This window comes from Cryptomeria japonica, chromosome 8, assembly GCF_030272615.1.
Source record: "Cryptomeria japonica chromosome 8, Sugi_1.0, whole genome shotgun sequence".
In the NCBI taxonomy this organism is placed as follows: domain Eukaryota; kingdom Viridiplantae; phylum Streptophyta; class Pinopsida; order Cupressales; family Cupressaceae; genus Cryptomeria; species Cryptomeria japonica.
The window spans coordinates 266,228,294-266,247,059 of NC_081412.1; positions in this window are offsets into that span (position 1 = coordinate 266,228,294).

Consider the following 18,766-nt stretch of genomic DNA (forward strand, 5'->3'; position numbering starts at 1 on the left):
ATTTTAACATGGTATCAAAGCCTCAGAGATAGGAAGGAAAAACATAAAAAAAATTGCAAGTGCTAAAGATCAGATTTGTTGCAAAGAATGGAATTTTCAGCCTCTGCTCTTCTCACACCATATAACTATTTCTAATGGAAGCCAAAGATCCCGCTTCAGCTCAAAAATAGAGGTTTGTATTGAATAGTTAAGGAAATAGAGGTTGAACCAAATTCAACAGTTGAAAAATCTAAACACTTCAACCACATGGATGGATCCTTTGGTCTGCTATAATTATCCATGTCTCCAGAATTGTTGTTTCATGTTGAAACATACACAACTCCAAACCAAGTTTAGAATACATTGGAGAATCTCTTTTGAAAGCAAGATGAGATGTGGGGTCACATTCTTGAAAATGAGCTCAACTCATTAGATCCGAGTAGTTTTAAAAATATAAAAGAATTCTTCACAAAGTTCAAGGCTTTATTACTCCAGTTGAACGATTATGGAATCGCCAAATCCACACAAGAAAATAAATTAATTCTTTCTATTTTGTCAAAATTGGGTCCTCAATATGTTGTATTTGTCTCTTCTTTTCACACAGTTAGGCTTACAATAGAAGCAAGTTGGAAGATGGCCACTCTCAATGCTTTCATTTAATCTCTAATACATGAGCAAGATAAACTCATAAAGATGGGTACTTTAAAAAATTCTAAACCTCATGCACTTGTTATGCATACAAGTGAGAAGAATAATACACAATCAAACAAAGAAGTAGAAGTTAGGTGATCCTTGCAGTTTTTGTGGCAAGGTGGGACACGCAAACAATAGGTGTTCGAAGAGACTAGAGGCTTTAGAGGAGGCCATGCAACAACATCATATCTCAGCCATGTAGTCTTCTTAATCATAGACAGGCCAAGGTCACGGTCATGTTATTTGTGCATGGGCCTTGCCTTCATCTTCTCCTTCTCCTTTGTGACACATCATTTTAGTGGACCTGTCATGCCTCTCCTTTTTTATATTATGAGGGATTTTTTCTACTGTTATTGCTAATGCTTCTTTTGGTTTTGTTTTTGAGTTTGATCAGTTCACTATTGACACTTACATTTTTTACTAGCAACTTCTTCTTACATGGTTGAGCAGTGTCATTGGGGTCACTCATATAGATTCATGTGCTACCTGCATCTTCGAATGTCAGATGTTTTACCTTTGTTTTCTATCTGATTATTGTTTGAGTAGTGTCATTAGTGACACTCATACATATTGTTTTCTTTTGTATCTTCGAATGCCAGATGTTTTGTCAAATAGTTTCATCAAGGGCACTCATACAAATTCTTGATCATCATCTTTGCTTTTGATGAGGTTCTTCATTAAGCACTATGGAAGTTATCACTCAATAGTTGTCCACACTTTTATTGTATCTCAAAGGATGTTCTTCTGCACTTCATATAGTTGCATCTCTTGTATTTTTGAGGGGTTTTTTTTGTTCCCATTGGGTTTTCCCTTTCCTCTTTTATATCCCCTTAGTTAGACTTAAGGGGGGGTGTTAGTGGTGTAAATAATGCAATGGTTAGCACTAGTTAATTCAAGTTTCTTACAGTCTTCTTTGTGATTCACAAGCATCAGTAATGATTGCATGATGTTAGTGTAAGGCCAACTAAGGGAACAACACTAGTTAATGTTTCATGCTCCACCTCTTTCACCAACAGTTTTGCGGTTGTTCTTCTTTGCTTCCTTTGTTTCTAATGTGGTAGTTCTTTGTATAAATCTGCATTTTCATAATGTAAACACACAATGAATTAATATAATTTCATTCTTGCAGCTATGTTTTTCTTCTCTATTTTCTGAAGTTTTGTTTCTTGCTTTCTAGCTAGATCTGTATTCTACTATGCAGAAAATTTAACAATCTGCAACACATAGTGACATCAATGACAACACTAGATAGGTTGACATCAATGGCAACTCAACATAACAACTCAAGTTTCCAACAATGGGAAGTGTAGGGTTCATGCAAAACTATGCAATACAAACTCATAAACCTTAATAAATATAGGTAAATAGTATAAGCTCTAATATAAAGTAGAAAATCAAACCTAAACTAGATCTAAAACAAGGGTTAAATATAGACCCTATAGCTAATGTAAAAATTGGTTAGGTGAGTAAAATATAAAATATTTGAATAAAAACAACAAAACCTAAAATAAGGATGTATCAATTAAGAAGAAGGATATGAAAGGAAGGAATATTTGAAAAGTGACTAAACTAAGAAAAATATAGATATGAAAAAAACTAATAGTGATAAAATAAATTAAGGGAAAACTAGGTTGTCCAAAATGAATGGGTTCACAAAAAATGTAAAGAAAAATAAATATTTAATAAGCTTAATCCAGGCTAATTAAATGCATGCGATTATGAACCATAAATAAATGTAGATTAATAAATACTTAGTTGTGGTCATAGTAATGAGAATGTGACCATTAAATGAAAATATTTAGATCTATACACCCTAGGAAGGATAGCAATCCTAACATGACAATGAATATTAGATTTTTTGACAAAAAAATTGATCCTTTGTGTCCATACTTTGCCTTAGAGTCTAAATAGTATATACACTCTATGAAGGGTCAACTATATTGCTTTGTGTCTTTTATATGGACATATATTTCTCATGCGACTCACATTAATGATCTAGTTATATTTGTAGCATGCTCATGTTCTTTAAATCAAGGGATTCACCTATCCACTCTACTACTTGGACACAAAATATTTATAAATACCATTAGAGAGTTGTCAATACTTCACTTTAAGAGATGTTATCCTAAGTTGATCTCCACAAAAGGTGAATGATGGAAAATAATAAACTTTAGTTGTGCAATTTCTCTAGAATGATTTGATGTAGAATTAAGTTCCTTTTAGGTACTCAAAAAGAAATATATCAAGTATGATACTTTTGTGAATGCAAATTATATTCAATGTTATTTGATAATGAAAATGAGTGTGATTTGATGCCTTTAAATACACGTTCATAAGTCATGAATTACATGAAATATTTATTTAGTTGGCCCTTGGTGAGAGAGGCATGTACATGTGAGTCAATTACAATTTAAACTTGAATTTTGAAAAGCTAGAGGTCAAATCTTTGGTTATAAGGTTGATCCCACATCTATAGAAATGAATAGGAACATGAAAATGGCCAAAACAAGTGGATAAGAAAATGCATAGAGATAAGTGCATTTATAGGTGTATCAAATATCTAATATGAGTGAATATAGCATGATACGTGTATATGAATAAGCCACAATAAGTATATAGAAATATGCATATATCTTTGGCAAAGTAAAGATAAAGGAAATGAGCTCAACTTTATTTAATAGGATTATAACATTTATCTATCAATAAATATATTAAACTATTCTATGATAGTAAACACAAAATGAAATTTAGAAATGGCATTTTGTAAAATTCACAATTTCAATAATACTATAGGTTCTCAGACAATTGAAAACACACTTTCAACCCATAAATTAAATATTAATATTTGTGAAATAATACTTAAATAGTAAACAAGAATTTCTCAATTCATGATTAAATTTCAACTTTTAATCCTAATTATATTTTTTTTTCATCAAAAACATTGAATCCAAAAATTAAAAAATTCATACATAATTATACATGTGAAGGTGGTTCAAGAGTATGCAAACATAGCGTATCATACTAGTATAGATATCTTAAATACATCTATGTCTAAAACAATAAAATGATAATGAGAAAAATCAATTCAGAATTCTTTTGAAAATAATATATTTATTGTTTTGATGTGTAAATAACAATGAGATTTAAAAGAAAAGACTAAGCCTTTTAGTTAACAAACTCATACCATTGCACTGGGAAATAGCTATCCAGTCATTAGGATGCATCATGACATCCATGACTGCATGCTACATAACTGAAGTCGAAGACTGCTATTATTCATTCCCGATTGTACAATGAACAAACTACAAACGATCCTTATATGAAAAATCAAAATTTGTATAATGTAACATCTAACCAAATACATCCTGATGACTGGATAGCATTCCCAAAAAGAACGACGTACGATACACTACAAGTTTCAACAATCGCCATTGTCTATGAGCCCCAAGATTACAAACAACGTGGAAAACTTTGTGTTTCATGCCCAAACCAAAAAGAAGACGCATTGAAAGTTTTAATGAAATACCTATTTCATTAAAAAAAATGGTGTTCAGCAAGATTGCAGAGGAAATGTCTAAGGCAGGTAAATGATTACCAAAAAGGTGAATGTTCTAGAAAATGATTCTCGAAATGCTAAATAGTCCGAGATCTGTTCTTTTATTATAGAATTCTTGGTAGCAGTTACAAGTGATTTTGTCAAACCAAAATCAGAAGTTTTTTTTGTTTGTGCAACCCAATATGGGGAACTCTTAAGTCTGGTAGAAGCGATCCAGTGACTGCCATATTGTTAGTTTCAGCGTCTCTTTTTTAACTTTTGTATGACGTGTTGAGCACATATGGGAAAATTCTAGAGAGAAACAGTCCAGAGCCATAGCAGGTGGAAGTGTTCAGTGGGTGGGCCATGGCTTCTACAGAAGATGGACACTACTCAGAATAACCAGATGAAGTGCTCCAAAGAGGAAAGTATTTACAACTATGCAATTCCAATCCGCAGATAACAGTGCCCTAAATCTGTGCAATACACTGCAAAACAATAGAAAAATTTATGTCATCCGATTTCTTTAACCAATTTTCTATACATGTACTGCCTATACGGTTGTTCGTTCCACTTTGATATGTAGCCTAAGGAATGATGGATATCAGTGGTGCCCAAAACTTTATTGTTTGCCAGCTATAATAATATATATCAATCTGTCAGATGAAAGAGGAATCATCATTAGGTCAAATTTAGCATCATTAGGTCAAATTTATGTCATCAACATTTAAATATTATATTTAATCATTATTGGGTGAAATTTATGTCATCAGTATTTTTTGAGTAATTAATATAGACAAAAAGAAAAAGATTTGATCAATAATTTTTATTTATTTTTTGATAAAAGTGGATAGAACCATTGAACTATATTAAATTTTTTTAAAAGCATTGAAGGGAAAGAACAAGTAAGAAAACCCTTCAGTATTGCTTAAGTAACACAAACCTATTCTACCCAATACCAAAAGCCCATTGGCATAGTACATCAAAAAACCCATCCCAATTACATAAGCCGCATTAGATATAAAGGAAGCCGCCAGCAGAAGCATATAGAAGGAATATTAAAGTATGATCACTGAAGGATGCATATCCATTGCTGCCAAAAAACACTAGTCTGAACCACCCTTGTCTATGAAACACAATTCTCCAAACCACTAGTTAGAATGATACCACATAGCAAAAATGAAACGATAATCAAAAACCCTATCAAAATAAATATTGTGATCAAGCATAGCAGAACCCACACCAAAAAAAAGCCACACCAAATAAGGAGGTTGATGAAGACTACAACTATGCCCTTCTTTACTTCAAATATTCCAAAACCGAGGAAGGGATCTCATCCACACTTACTTCCCGCATATTAGCTTCATTGTCAATGGCTAAGTTAGCCAAGAAATCTGCAATCTTATTCACTTCCCTATAATAGTGGGAAATAAAAAAGGAATAAAAAAAATCTAATTTTTGCAAAATATGATCAAGTATATATTGTAATTGCCACCAATTCGACTTCTTTTTCATGACACTTTGAATAATAACCATAGAATCACCGTCAATTATCAATTCTTTAATTCCCAAAGATATAGCCATATCCAAACCTAAGGACAAAGTAAAGAATTATGCACAATTGTTAGACTTGAAACCAATCGCATGACAACGAGCCTGAACAAACCTTACCTTATGATCATAAACTACCATACCTACCCCTTCCAGGCTAGGGTTCCCATGAGAAGCACCATCAAAATTCAATTTAAAGTGCCCTTGCGGAGGAGGTTTCCAGCAAGCAAAATTTGTCTTACTTATAGCATTATTCTTATTTAAAATAGATCCATGAGAAGGTAAGACTGATAACATTCTCCAAACTTGAGTTACCCTACCATCCCAATGAGAAAAAGAGGTAAGGGTTTCCAAATTCTTATAGATAAAAGACAAAGAAACTTCAGAGATGGAAGATTCAATCCTCAATAAAACCCCAACCAAGGAAGAACTTGTTTGTTTAAAAATCCTATTATTACGCTCTAACCAAATATTCCAAATCACAATAGGTGGAGAAATAATCCAAAGACATGCATAGAAAGATGAGGCAAACAGGAGAGGCTAGGCTCTAAAGTGGGAAAGGAGATCCTTACCAATAACAAAGGATAGATTAAGCTTTTCAAATAACCACTGCCAGCAAGCATAGGCAAAATCACAGTGAAGAAACAAGTGTTTAGAGGATTCTAAGTTTTTATTACAAAAGACACAAGAAAATACTACCGTAATACCCAACCTATCCAACCTCATTCCTATAAGGAACCTGTCCTGCACTGCTAACCAAGCAAAAGCACCAGCCTTTGGGAGGCAAGCCATATGCCAAAATAGCTTGTATGGCTAAGTAGATAAATCTTTAGCAACCAAGAGAGAATTATAGCCATCCTTAACTGTGTACTTACCAGAGATATTCCTTGTCCAGATAAGCTCATCGTCAGCATCAGAAAGAATTATTACTCTCTCCCCCAACATCTTTTCATATTCTAATTTCACATTTTGATCAATATCTAAAAACTCAATTGATTTCTATTTTGCCACCTTAAGATTTCCACTATACTCAATTTCAAAATAATCAGCCACAAAGACACCCCAAAGGGAAGAAAGAGTGGAAATTAAAGGAGACCAATCCCTTGAGTTGACCAAAGGGGGATGTCCATTCCAAACTTCCTCCCAAAACCTGACCTTTCTACCATTATGAACAATCCATGAGAGATGAGGCAAAATCACTGATCTACATTTACATAGAAAATTCCAAATAGCTAAACCAGACGGTAAATTAGAAACTTGAAAAACATACTCTCTTGGTCTATTATTTAAATATTTAGCAAACAAAATTTGTGCCCAAAAGGAGAATGGTCTCTCATACAATTTCCAAACCAACATAGCACCTAGGGCTAAATTCTGACTTTCCAGACTCCTAATGCCTGTGGCCCCAAGGTTTTTAGGCAAACAAACTTTATCCCATGCTACCAAAGGGAGTTTCTTCTTACGTTCTTTATTATTACTCCAAAGGAAGGACCTAAGAGTATCTTGCAAACTAACAAGAACCACTTTCGGAGACTGCAAAACAGACATGAGATAAATAGGAACAACATTTAGGACATACTTAATAAGAACAATCTTACCAGCCAAAGATAACCATATATGATTCCATGATAGGATCCTTCTAGAGATAACTTAAATGGTCTTATCCCAAAACTCAACTCTATCCTTCTTAATGAAGAAAGGTATACCAAGATAAGAACAAGGAAGATTTCTAGATGCAAATCCCCAAAAAATCTTCAATCTATCCTGAACCAATTGTGAAGCATGAAGGAAAAAATCTTTGACTTATCAACATTGACTCTCTGACTAGAAAAGGATGCATAATTCTGTATTATCCCCTTTATCACTCTTGCCTCACCCAAAGAGGCCTGACCAAATAACAAGGTATCATCTGTAAACAAGCAATGTGAAATGCTTTGTGGAACATTATGAATCCTAATTCCCTTCCAAAGCCCTCCCAGCTTAGCGGCTCTTATAGCCCAGCTGAACGTTTCAGCTAGAAGAATGAACAAGAAAGGAGACAGGGGATCCCCCTGCCTCAAACCCCTAGAAGAGGAGAAAAAACCACAAGGGGAGCCATTAATTAGAATCGAGAACCTTGCAGAAGAAATACAAGCACGAATCCATTTGACCCATGCCTTGGAAAAGCTCAATTTAAGTAGAACAACACACAATGCCCCCCATTCTACTCTATCATATGCTTTCATCATATCTAATTTGAGGATCATGGCTGGGATTCTCTGAGTAGAAATAGAATGCAGAACCTCATGTGCCACTATAGCTCCCTCTGTCGTCTCCCTTCCTGGAACAAAACCACCTTGTTCTAAAGAAATGATCCTAGGCAAAATTTTAGCCAACCTTAAAGAAATAGCCTTGGTAAAAATCTTGTACAAAGTATTACATAAAGCAATAGGGCGAAAATCAGCAAATGTCTTGGTAACCTCTTTTTGAGGAATAATTGCAATCATTGTAGTATTAAGCTCTTTCAAAACAGATCCATTCCTTCTAGCTTCCTCAAGGGCCAATAAAACATCATTTCCCACAAAATCCCAACATTTCTGAAAAAATAAAGGAGTAAATCCATCCGGTCCCAGAGCCTTAACAGGGTTCATTGCAAAAACAACATTCTTAACTTCATCCAAAAAAAAAGGAGACATCAACATTTTATTATCTTCGGAAGATACCAAAGAAGGAATATTAGAAGAAATGTTATTATGAAGATCTTCATGCTCCGAAGACAATAGTGACTTAAAAAACCTAACTGCCTCTGAAACAATATCCTCCTGTCCTATTAAAAGTATGCCATTTGGACACTCAATACAAGATATCATATTTCTACTTCTCTTAATTTTTGTTGAAGAGTGAAATTTTTTTGTATTTCTATCACCATCTGAAAGCCAGATCTCTCTTGATTTCTATCTCCAATAGATTTCTTCTCTGGATAAAACTTCTTCAAGCTCTTCTTCTAGCAATTTTAGTTCATCAAAAACAAGAGGCACCATACCATGTTGAATCACATGTGAATTAAGACATTCAATCATATCTTGAATCCTCTGTTTTCCTGAAAGATGTTCTTAAAATGCAATATATTCCATTCTCTAATATTAAATTTCAAAAATCTCAACTTCTTAGCAATCTGAAACATTCGGGATCCAGAGCAATATGGAGCAGAGCTCCACCATTTTTTGAGCAAAGGCAAAAAGGAAGAATCTCTAAACCATATAGATTCAAATTTAAAAGGTGACTTAAAAGGAGCTTTATCTTCCAGAATTGATAGAGAAATTGGAAAATGATCTGACCCTGAAACTGGAAGAATAGAGGGAAAAAATTCGAACTCTAAATCAATCCAAACATCTGATAACAAAAACCGGTCCAACCTTTTTGCAATTTGAGAAAAACTATATAAAATAGAAATTAAATATTATATATAAAAACAATTAAATATTAAATTCCATAAATATACTGAAGTAACCAAAATAATAAGGGAGAGGATTCAATAGTTGAACACCATAACATTTCCCCTCTCAAAATCATACATGGCAATTTAAAATCATTCATTTTTTTGCAATGATTTATTTGACGAGGGACCTACTTATATCTACACATTCAGGTCTACATCATCAAATCTGATACCACACCAACATATTTTTTATTTAAATGTTCAAAAAGTCTCCCCAAAAAATAGACTGGTTGTTGTACATTAAATTATTGTTTTATTGATATAATGATATGACTTCACAATTATAAATACTAAATCTACAAATATTAAAACTTTGTACTCAAACACCAATACAAAATACAAATACTGTATAAGAATTTTTCTTCTAAAAGAAAATGCACCTTTTGACCCTTACAGTCTTCTAATCTGCGTTTCCCCATAATTCTCAGCGAGCTCGCCAATGTACCATCATTATATTTGCTACTGTAATTGAAGTATATTTAGTAATCTGTGTACCCTCTTTTTTGATTGATTTATCTCGATGTTGGAAACAATCTGGTGTGGCGCCCATTGTAGTGATGGTGTTAATATGAGCTCAACAAAAGCAAAGCCTCCATTACTTTATGATAAAGAACTCGTGTTTCTCCCTCATCAACTTTATATCATCTCCACATTTAAATTACTAATTCTGAGGAGGGAAAGACATGACTGGAGAAAGGTACATTTTACGTTATCCCCAATGGATAATGAAATCCACTAATTCCTGCCCGTTTCCATGATATGATGTATTAAAGGAAGCCTTTCTCCCACAACAACTGGGAACTGCTTGGCCATCCATCCATTCACTTTACTGGAAATTCTATACAAAAATACTAACTTTATCCTGAATGCGTTGCTTCTCATAGAAAATCTAGACAAAGTTGATATTCTTTTCAGACACTCTATCCAGTGGAAAAGTAGAATGAAAATAAATAAATAATTATTTATAAAAAATGGGTGATAAAAAGGTATGATTTTAGAGTTAAGGTGAGAGTAAAAAATGAATATCAATGAAAATATAAAATGGATAAATGGTGAGAGCAATACAAATAGAAGGGATTATGGTTATCAAATTTGTTTAGTATATCAACAAGGATAGAACCATCATCAATAAACTCCTAGCTAGTAAGAGTACTTTTTTTAAAAAGAAATATACACTAGAAAGAGATTGAGATCACATGATTTAGTGTTCAATTATTTATTGCTCATTGTATTAATATTTGTTGAGAAAATACATGATTAAATTTGAGTCTATGTTGCACATTAGCTAGTTGAAATATTTATTGTATACACTTGAAATCGATTTATCATCATTCCAAATCATCACTTGGCATTTCTTCTATAATTAATCATTACACTTGATTAATCATCCAATTTCATCCTAAAATTAATAAAAGATTATTTTATTATTTAACTAATAAATTACACTATTAATTCATTCCTCTTCTCAACTTAAATTATTAGCATCCCTTCTTATATGCTCTAATATTAGATATATAAAAAAAATCTAGGCTTACTCTCTTTCTATCCAAAAATTAAACAAATTGCAATATTTATTTGATTGGCCTATTTTGTACACCTTTTGATTAACCATCTAACTAAATCTATCAAACACCCTAATCATTTGCAAATGAATAACAATAATTAATCTAGTTTTTGTTTACTCAAATTCTCATACGGATATAGATTTCATAGTAGTTGGGTAACTAAAGTACTTGGAGGCATGGAGAGATCTTCATATAGATCCAAAATCCACTTTTTTAAATTCTCCTACTATCCATTTTATTGAAAGTCCATATCTCACTATTGATTTTCCATCAATCTCGTCCCCTGTATCCTCACCAACCAAGTGAAGTCACTTGCCCTCTCCTCATCCTTGAAATTCTTTAATTAATTTGAGCTTTTGATTATTCCATCAAATCCTATCCCTTCATCATCTAGCCATACAATTTATAATTTACATTGAAATCAACACATTTGATCACCACTCATGAGTGTAGTGTTACTTTGCCACTATGAGCACTAGCATCATGATCCTAAATATCTAACTTCAAATTCTTGTATAAATTTGGTTGTGGAGATAGACATCTGAGATCTAAAAGCCTAATAGAAAGCACAGATAAATGAGAAGATCAATTTGAAACAAAGAATTTTTATTTCTATCAAAGAATTTAAGTAGAATGTATGTACAATCTATGAGAAACCCTTGGTTATATAGATCAAGGTGAGACATGGGATAGCATAATATTATGAAAAGTTTCTTAATCTTATTATATGAGACAAAGTGAAAATTATCTAACTAAAATTTGAATAATAAGGCGTGAAAATGACCTAATAGTAGAACAAGTTAGGGAATAAGCCTATGCATACCAACACAACCTTAAGTGCAACTTAGGAGACAAAATAATGCAAATATGGGTCTTGATTACATGGCTTGACGAAGAACTCATGTAAAAATGAATCTTTCACAAACAAAGAAAATAAGAGAACCCAATGGGACCTCCTTAATAGAGAGAAATCACAGTAAAAATAGTATTAAGAAGATAAGAAGGACAAAACCCCATATGAAGAAAAAGTGTGCCCATAAGATAGTGAAGAAAGAAGGCTATGTGACTGCCCTTGAATGCATAATCTCTTGTATGAATGGTGGATACTTGATGTTGAACATTCAAGGTGATCTAAGATTTTTGAACAATATTCCTCCCCTTAGAAAGAAATAATTCCAATGATAAATGCAAAATTTATCTTTCAACTACTAAAAGGAATGGAAAAGGAGAAGGATATAATTCTTTGGAATATTCTCAATTGTCACAATGCAAAGGTCCCAATCTTAACTAAAGAATGTGACAATATAGAAAAATGTGAAAAATGATATAAAGCATATACCAAAGATGATGACAATTCCTCCAAATGCTACTCTGAAAGGATGTCAAATTATGACAGACACTTATAAAGATTGAGGTACCACTATATAGAAGATATCAACATGGATGGTGACTAAGTTGAATTTGTCAACTCATGAGTATTTTAGAATATATCATTGAGGAAGCATATAGATGTGAAGAAGGAACAAGACTCGGATCTATATGTACCCTCAAAACATTCAAAGAATGTGATGCAATTTTTTTAATATATCATCAAAGAGTAGATAACTATCCTCAATATTGTCTCAACATCTTGTATGTGAGATTCAACAAACAAATGATGTAGTCTCCTATAATAATTCATCTCAATAACCAATAAGAGATGAAGAATTCCATTATATCATTCCCTATATTAATTAATAATTCAGGCTAAGTAGATTGGCTTTGCAATTTAGAGATGAGGTCACCCTATGCTAAGAGACCATAAATTCATCATAGGGTACATTAAATTGTCAACCAAATTCATAAACTTGAGATGGAGTCAGTACTATATGCACACTATGACATGCCTAAGTTGTATTGCAGTTTAAGAATAAAATAACTTACAACTAAAACAAAATATAGTTTTAATGAATTGCCAAATTACAATCATAGACTAAATAATAATTACAACTAAAAGAAACCATCAACTATTAATGAAAGGTAAATAACAAGTCACTACTAAACTATCCCTATTATGCAATTCAACTAGTTGTCGCAAGAATAAAAAAGTATTAAACTATATAAACTAATTATCAAACTAAAACATATAAATAGAGAAGGGAAATTACTAAGTAGAACTTTACCTCAAGTGGGCCCTAATATTGGTAGATGTAATCACTATATTGTTAATGTTGAATTTGAACCTATTTGTAGACCCTAACAAAGCCAACCACTAACCTAGCTCTACAAACTAATTCAATGCAAACATAAAATGAAGAATCTATCAAACATACAAATACTAATGAAATCAAACAAAGTATACCTTTAACATGTCTAATAGGCTTGTCTCCATTTCTCTCCTATTGTCCACTATCTTGTATTAATGATTTTTCTCTCATATTTGTGTTGCACTTGCACAAGATCTCAAGGAAGAATGGATGTGGCTGTGGTGATGTAAGAATATGATTGTGATGATGTCTGATCCTAGAGTAGAATGCAAGTATTCTAATGCTATGCGTTTTGAAAAATGAGGGGAGGAAGCCTCTTTTTTAGAGATTGTCCTAAGAATAAAGGGTTTAGATTAATAGGTTAAAAGGCAAATGGCCAAGATCACATCTAGATGAAAGAGACTCAATAGAATTGAAGGGTAGATACAGATGAAGGGAGGAGATTAAAAGGTGGGTTGACACTTGTCACATGCCTACAATGTTATATTATGATCCACGTGAACAAGTTTGAGGGCTAGGATTAGAAAGAAAAAAAATAATGAATTAATTAAATAAATAAAAATATTTATTTAATTAATAGAGGAAAATGGCTAGATAAATAAAATAATTTATTTAATTTAGGAAAGGAGGGTGGGATCAAATAAATAATAAATATTTATTTATATTATAAAGACACGGCTTACTAAATTAACTAACTAAATAAAAATATTTATTTAATTAATAGAAGACATTAGGGTAAAATAATTAAGTAAATAACAAATTTTTATTTAATTAAAGGATTATTTTAGGTGTTTATGTTTTGGGCCCCTCTTTGAGACAATGCAATTTATCACATTGTTTCAAAGAATTAAGATTAACTAATACATGCCCCAATTTGGAAGGTGATATGCCCCCTTAAGAGATAGGGTGAAAATTTGAGAAAAGGAGTTTAGAAAATATTTTGACAAAAAGAGAAGGGTGAGATAGGTGAAAAACAACAAAAAAGTGAGTTAGCTTTGCAAAAAATGGACCAAGATTTAAAGGTCACTAAGATTTCATGGGAACATGGTTGGTTAAGTGACCAATTAGGGCTTCAACACTTATATACATAGGGCTCACCCTAGGAGGGTCATTTGTCCTCATTTGCACCCATCACTCTCCATGATTTGAGCCTAGAGAAGAGAAGAGTGAAGGAGTAGTAGAGATGGCTAGAACATAAACACGAAACCATCAATTCGAGCGAGTGCGATGAAATGAGAGACCAAAGGATGTAGCAAGCTAGTATGTATCTACTCCCTTTGTTAGTTTTGTGCATTTAATGCATCATGAATAGGGCTAGATGGTAGGTTCAACAAAAATATCTTTAGGCTAGTTAGGTGTATATATGTTAATTAAAAACATGTATCTAACATGCAACTATGTATCTAATAGGTTGTTAGAGCGTATCTTCTTGTTGGCACGCACCTGCTAGGTACAAGTGTGTATATGTTATGCTAATGCACATGTGAAATCCTAGTGCATTTTTGGAAACATCTTGGTTGTTATTTGTTCAAAGTTGTGCATGTGCCTGATAAAAGTGCGTATTTGTAATGCTTAACATGTGTTTTTGCTAGATAAAATTACATATTCGATTTAAATAACAAAACTAATAGGATAAACTGCACAATTGATAGAACTGGTTGTTGGCTAGCTGATTAGGGTTTGGTTGATGTGATGACTAATATGATTGCAGGCTAATTTAGCACTATTGATTTCATGAGAGATATTTCCATGCACACAACAAATGTGGTCGTCATTGATCGAGGGTGATCATGAGGTGTTTAGTTCATTCGGTCTATGGCAGGTGACCTTCATGCCTAAGATTAGGGCAACCTAGGGATGTTGTTGAGAGGTGGCACAACAAGCATAACTCTTTCCATCTTTGACTAGGGAGATGTTAGTTACATTAGAGGATGTTTAGAGGTCAAATCTTTGGTTACAAGGTTGATCCCACATCTATAAAAATGATTAGGAACATGAAAATGGCCAAATCAAGTGAATAACAAAATGTATAGAGATAAGTGCATTTATAGGTGTATCGAATATGTAATATGAGTGAATATAACATGATATGTATATATAGATAAGGAAAAGTATATAGAAATATGCATATATGTTTGGGAAAGTAAAGATCAAGGAAATGAGCTCAACTTTATATATAGGATTATAACTTTTATCTATCAATAAATATATTAAACTATTCTATGATAGTAAACACAAAATGAAATTTAGAAAATGACATTTTGTAAATTTTACAATTTCAATAATAATATAGGTTTTTGGAAAATGAAAAACACACTTTCAACTCAAATAAATTAAATATTAATATTTGTGAAATAATACATAAATAATAAACAAGAAATTATCAATCCATGATTAAATTTCAACTTTTAATCTTAATTATATTTTTTTTTTCATTAAAAAAAAAAAATCCCAAAAGAAAAAAATTCATACAAAATTATACATGTGAAAGTTCAAGAGTATGCAAAGAAAGCCGACTAAAATAACAAATGTTATTTGAAGCTTATGTACATGTACCCTACTAGTATAAATATCTTAAATACATCTATATCTAAAAAAATAATGAGAAATATCAATTCAGAATTGTTTTGAAAATCATTATTTATTGTTCTGAACGCAAAAATAACTATCACATAAAAGATTAAAACTTATTGTTAACAATCTCGTACCACTCCACTGAAAAATGGTTATCCAACGATTAAGATGCACCATGATATCCATGACTGCATGCTACATCCTAATGACTGGATAGCATTCTCCAAAAGAACGACGTACACTACACTGCAGGTTACAGCAATCGCCATTGTCTATGAGCCCCAAGATTACAAACAACGTGGAAAATTTTGTATTTCATCCCAAAACCAAAAAGAAGAGGCATTGAAAATGGAGTTCATTTTTTAAGCAGGCACGTAAATCAAAGTTGTCTACGTTGAGTAGGGTCGGGGCAGCAAGATCGCAGAGGAAATAGCTAAGGCAGCTAAATGATTGCCAAAAAGGTGAATGTTCTAGAAAATGATTGTCGAAATGCTAAATAGTCTGAGATCTGTTCTTTTATTATAGAATTCTTGGTAGCAGTTACAAGTGATTTTCTAAACCAAAATCAAAAGTTTTTCTTTTTTGGTGCAGCCCAATATGGGGATCTCTTAAGTCTGGTAGAAACGATCCAGTGGCTGCCATGATAGTTTTAATGTCTTTTTTTTTACTTTTTTCTGACGTGTTGAGCACAACCGGGAAAATTCTGGAGAGAGACAGTCAGATGGCAGAGAAGTATGAAATGTATGGTGAGGGGGTGGGCCGTAGATTTGTTGCGGTTCTACAGAAGATGGAGTGGTCCAAAGAACAAATGTCGAAAGAGGAAAGCATTTACAACTATGCAATTCCAATCCACATGAGAGAGCAGTGCCCCGAATCTGTACAGTACACTGAAAAAAAATAGAAAATTTTATTTTATCCAATTTCTTTAACCAGTTTTGTATACATGTACTAACTATACGGTTGTTCGTTCCACTTTGATATGCAGCCTAAGCTATGATGGTTATCAGTGGCGCCCAAAACTTTATTTGTTTGCCAGCTATTATAATATGTATAAGTCTGTCAGATGAAAGTTACTAATGATCTTGTCTTTTATTTTGATCATCATTAGGTGAAATTTATCATGATTAGATCACATTTATGTCATCAACATTATTTTTATCATCATTAGGTGAAATTTATGTCATCAACATATTTTAACTAATTATAATAGTGAAAAGAAAAAGGTTTTATCAATAATTATATGTTAAGAATTAACAGTTTTATATTAAATCATATTTGTTTTTTATTATAAAAGTAGTGAGAACTAGAGCACTGACCCTTTAAATCATATTTGTTATGTTGTATGGCATCATGTGATTTGTTGATTTTTGACTCTAATAAATACATTTTATTCAAATATTAATATTAGTTCTTCAACTTGAATTCTTCCTTGTAACTAATAGTATTATACTATTTAAAATATTGGGCTTTAAATTTATAAGTACTATAACAATTATTGAACCTTGACATTTGAGTGAATAAATACATCAATCTTAGTAGTTTTGTACTTTTGGAGATTGTTTTTTATAATGTTCAATATTTTTATGCTCATTTGTTGCATTAACTATATATTGCATGATGTAGGAGCATCCCTGGTCTATGAGCAATCTTGCATCAACCAAAAATATTTCCTTTTTATTTAAGTTTAGTGTGCAGTTTTCTGTGTTCCTGCCAGTAGATGCTGGTAATTGCTTGGTTTTCATTGCAGATCATATTTTCGGTTTCTAGGCCGGTTCATGTGCTTAATTCCAGATTTTCAGTCCATTTGGATTCTTTTCTGGCTAGTTATCGCTTCCAGTTTGACTATTTCTGGGTTCCGGGACAATTCTTGAGCTTACTGGTTGGTTTTCCTTCATTTCCGGAGCGGTTTCTTGGTATGTGGATTTATTTGGGGTCTTGTCTGATGTTCTTTGGCATGTAGGTGACCTTCCTGTTGATCCGCATTTCTTGGTTGTTATTTTCCGGAGGAATTTCTTTCATTCTTAGGGCCGACCTAGTTACACATTTCATTTTTCCTGCATTGATAAATGTAATCTTTTGTGGCCGACACAGATATGTTCCAGAGGGTATATACAGGGTATTATGTAATATTTTGTAGGACAGTGGAGATTAGAATAAGGATTTAGATTCGTGATTAGAGATCTGGTTGACTCTGGGAGTTTTGGATGGATTTATCTAGCATATAGCCTACATGTAACCGGTTGACTACTGGATGTTCTATGATGACTATATGATGATAACCGATTGGTTGCTGGAGGTTCTAAGACAATAATATGAACTGGTTTTGTAATCTTTCTATGTGTTACTCTTGCTGCATAAGCCAGTCAGTTCTCTTTTGAGGATTTACTAGTTATGGCTGCATCAAGTGGTATTAGAGTTGTTTGCGAACCTCAAGGAATTCCTTTGGGTGGACAAATCGTCGATTGAAGGCAGACTGTGCATGTGCTCAATAGATTGCTGAGTGATAGGCAATTGAAATCGATAGTCAAATTGCCGAGTTGAGGCAGTTCACCGAAGAGGAGGAGATGTCACCTAGAAGGATGAACCCCCGGAGGATAGAGCAGATGATGGAGGATTTCAACAATGAGATGAGGAACGAAATCCAAAGCACATTGGCTGGTTTACAGAGGAATCCGAAATATGAGGATGAGTATGAAGAAGTCGGTGAAGAGCTTGAGGCGGAAGAGGCTAAAGGATCGGAAGATGGAAGAGAGGAAAGATTCTTGAGAGTAGTGGCGCAAGCGAGTAAAGTTCATAAAGTGGAAGTTTCAAACTTTTCCAGAACGCTGAACTCGAAGGATCTGATTGATTGGATCAGAGAGTTGGAGGATTACTTTGAGTTTGAGGATGTCAAGGACCCGCAGAGAGTCCAGTTGGCACAAACTAAGTTGAAAGGGCATGTTGCCTTATGGTGGAAAGAATTGCAAAGAGACAAAGTGGAGAATGGTGAAATGAAGATCACCCAGTGGAGACAGATGGTTGCAAGATTGAAGGCCAAGTTCATACTGTGAGACTATGAGTTGGAATTGTTCAAGAAGTTGCAGAACCTGAAATAGAGAAACATGACTGTGAAAGAGTATACTGAGGAGTTCTACAAGGTGATGAT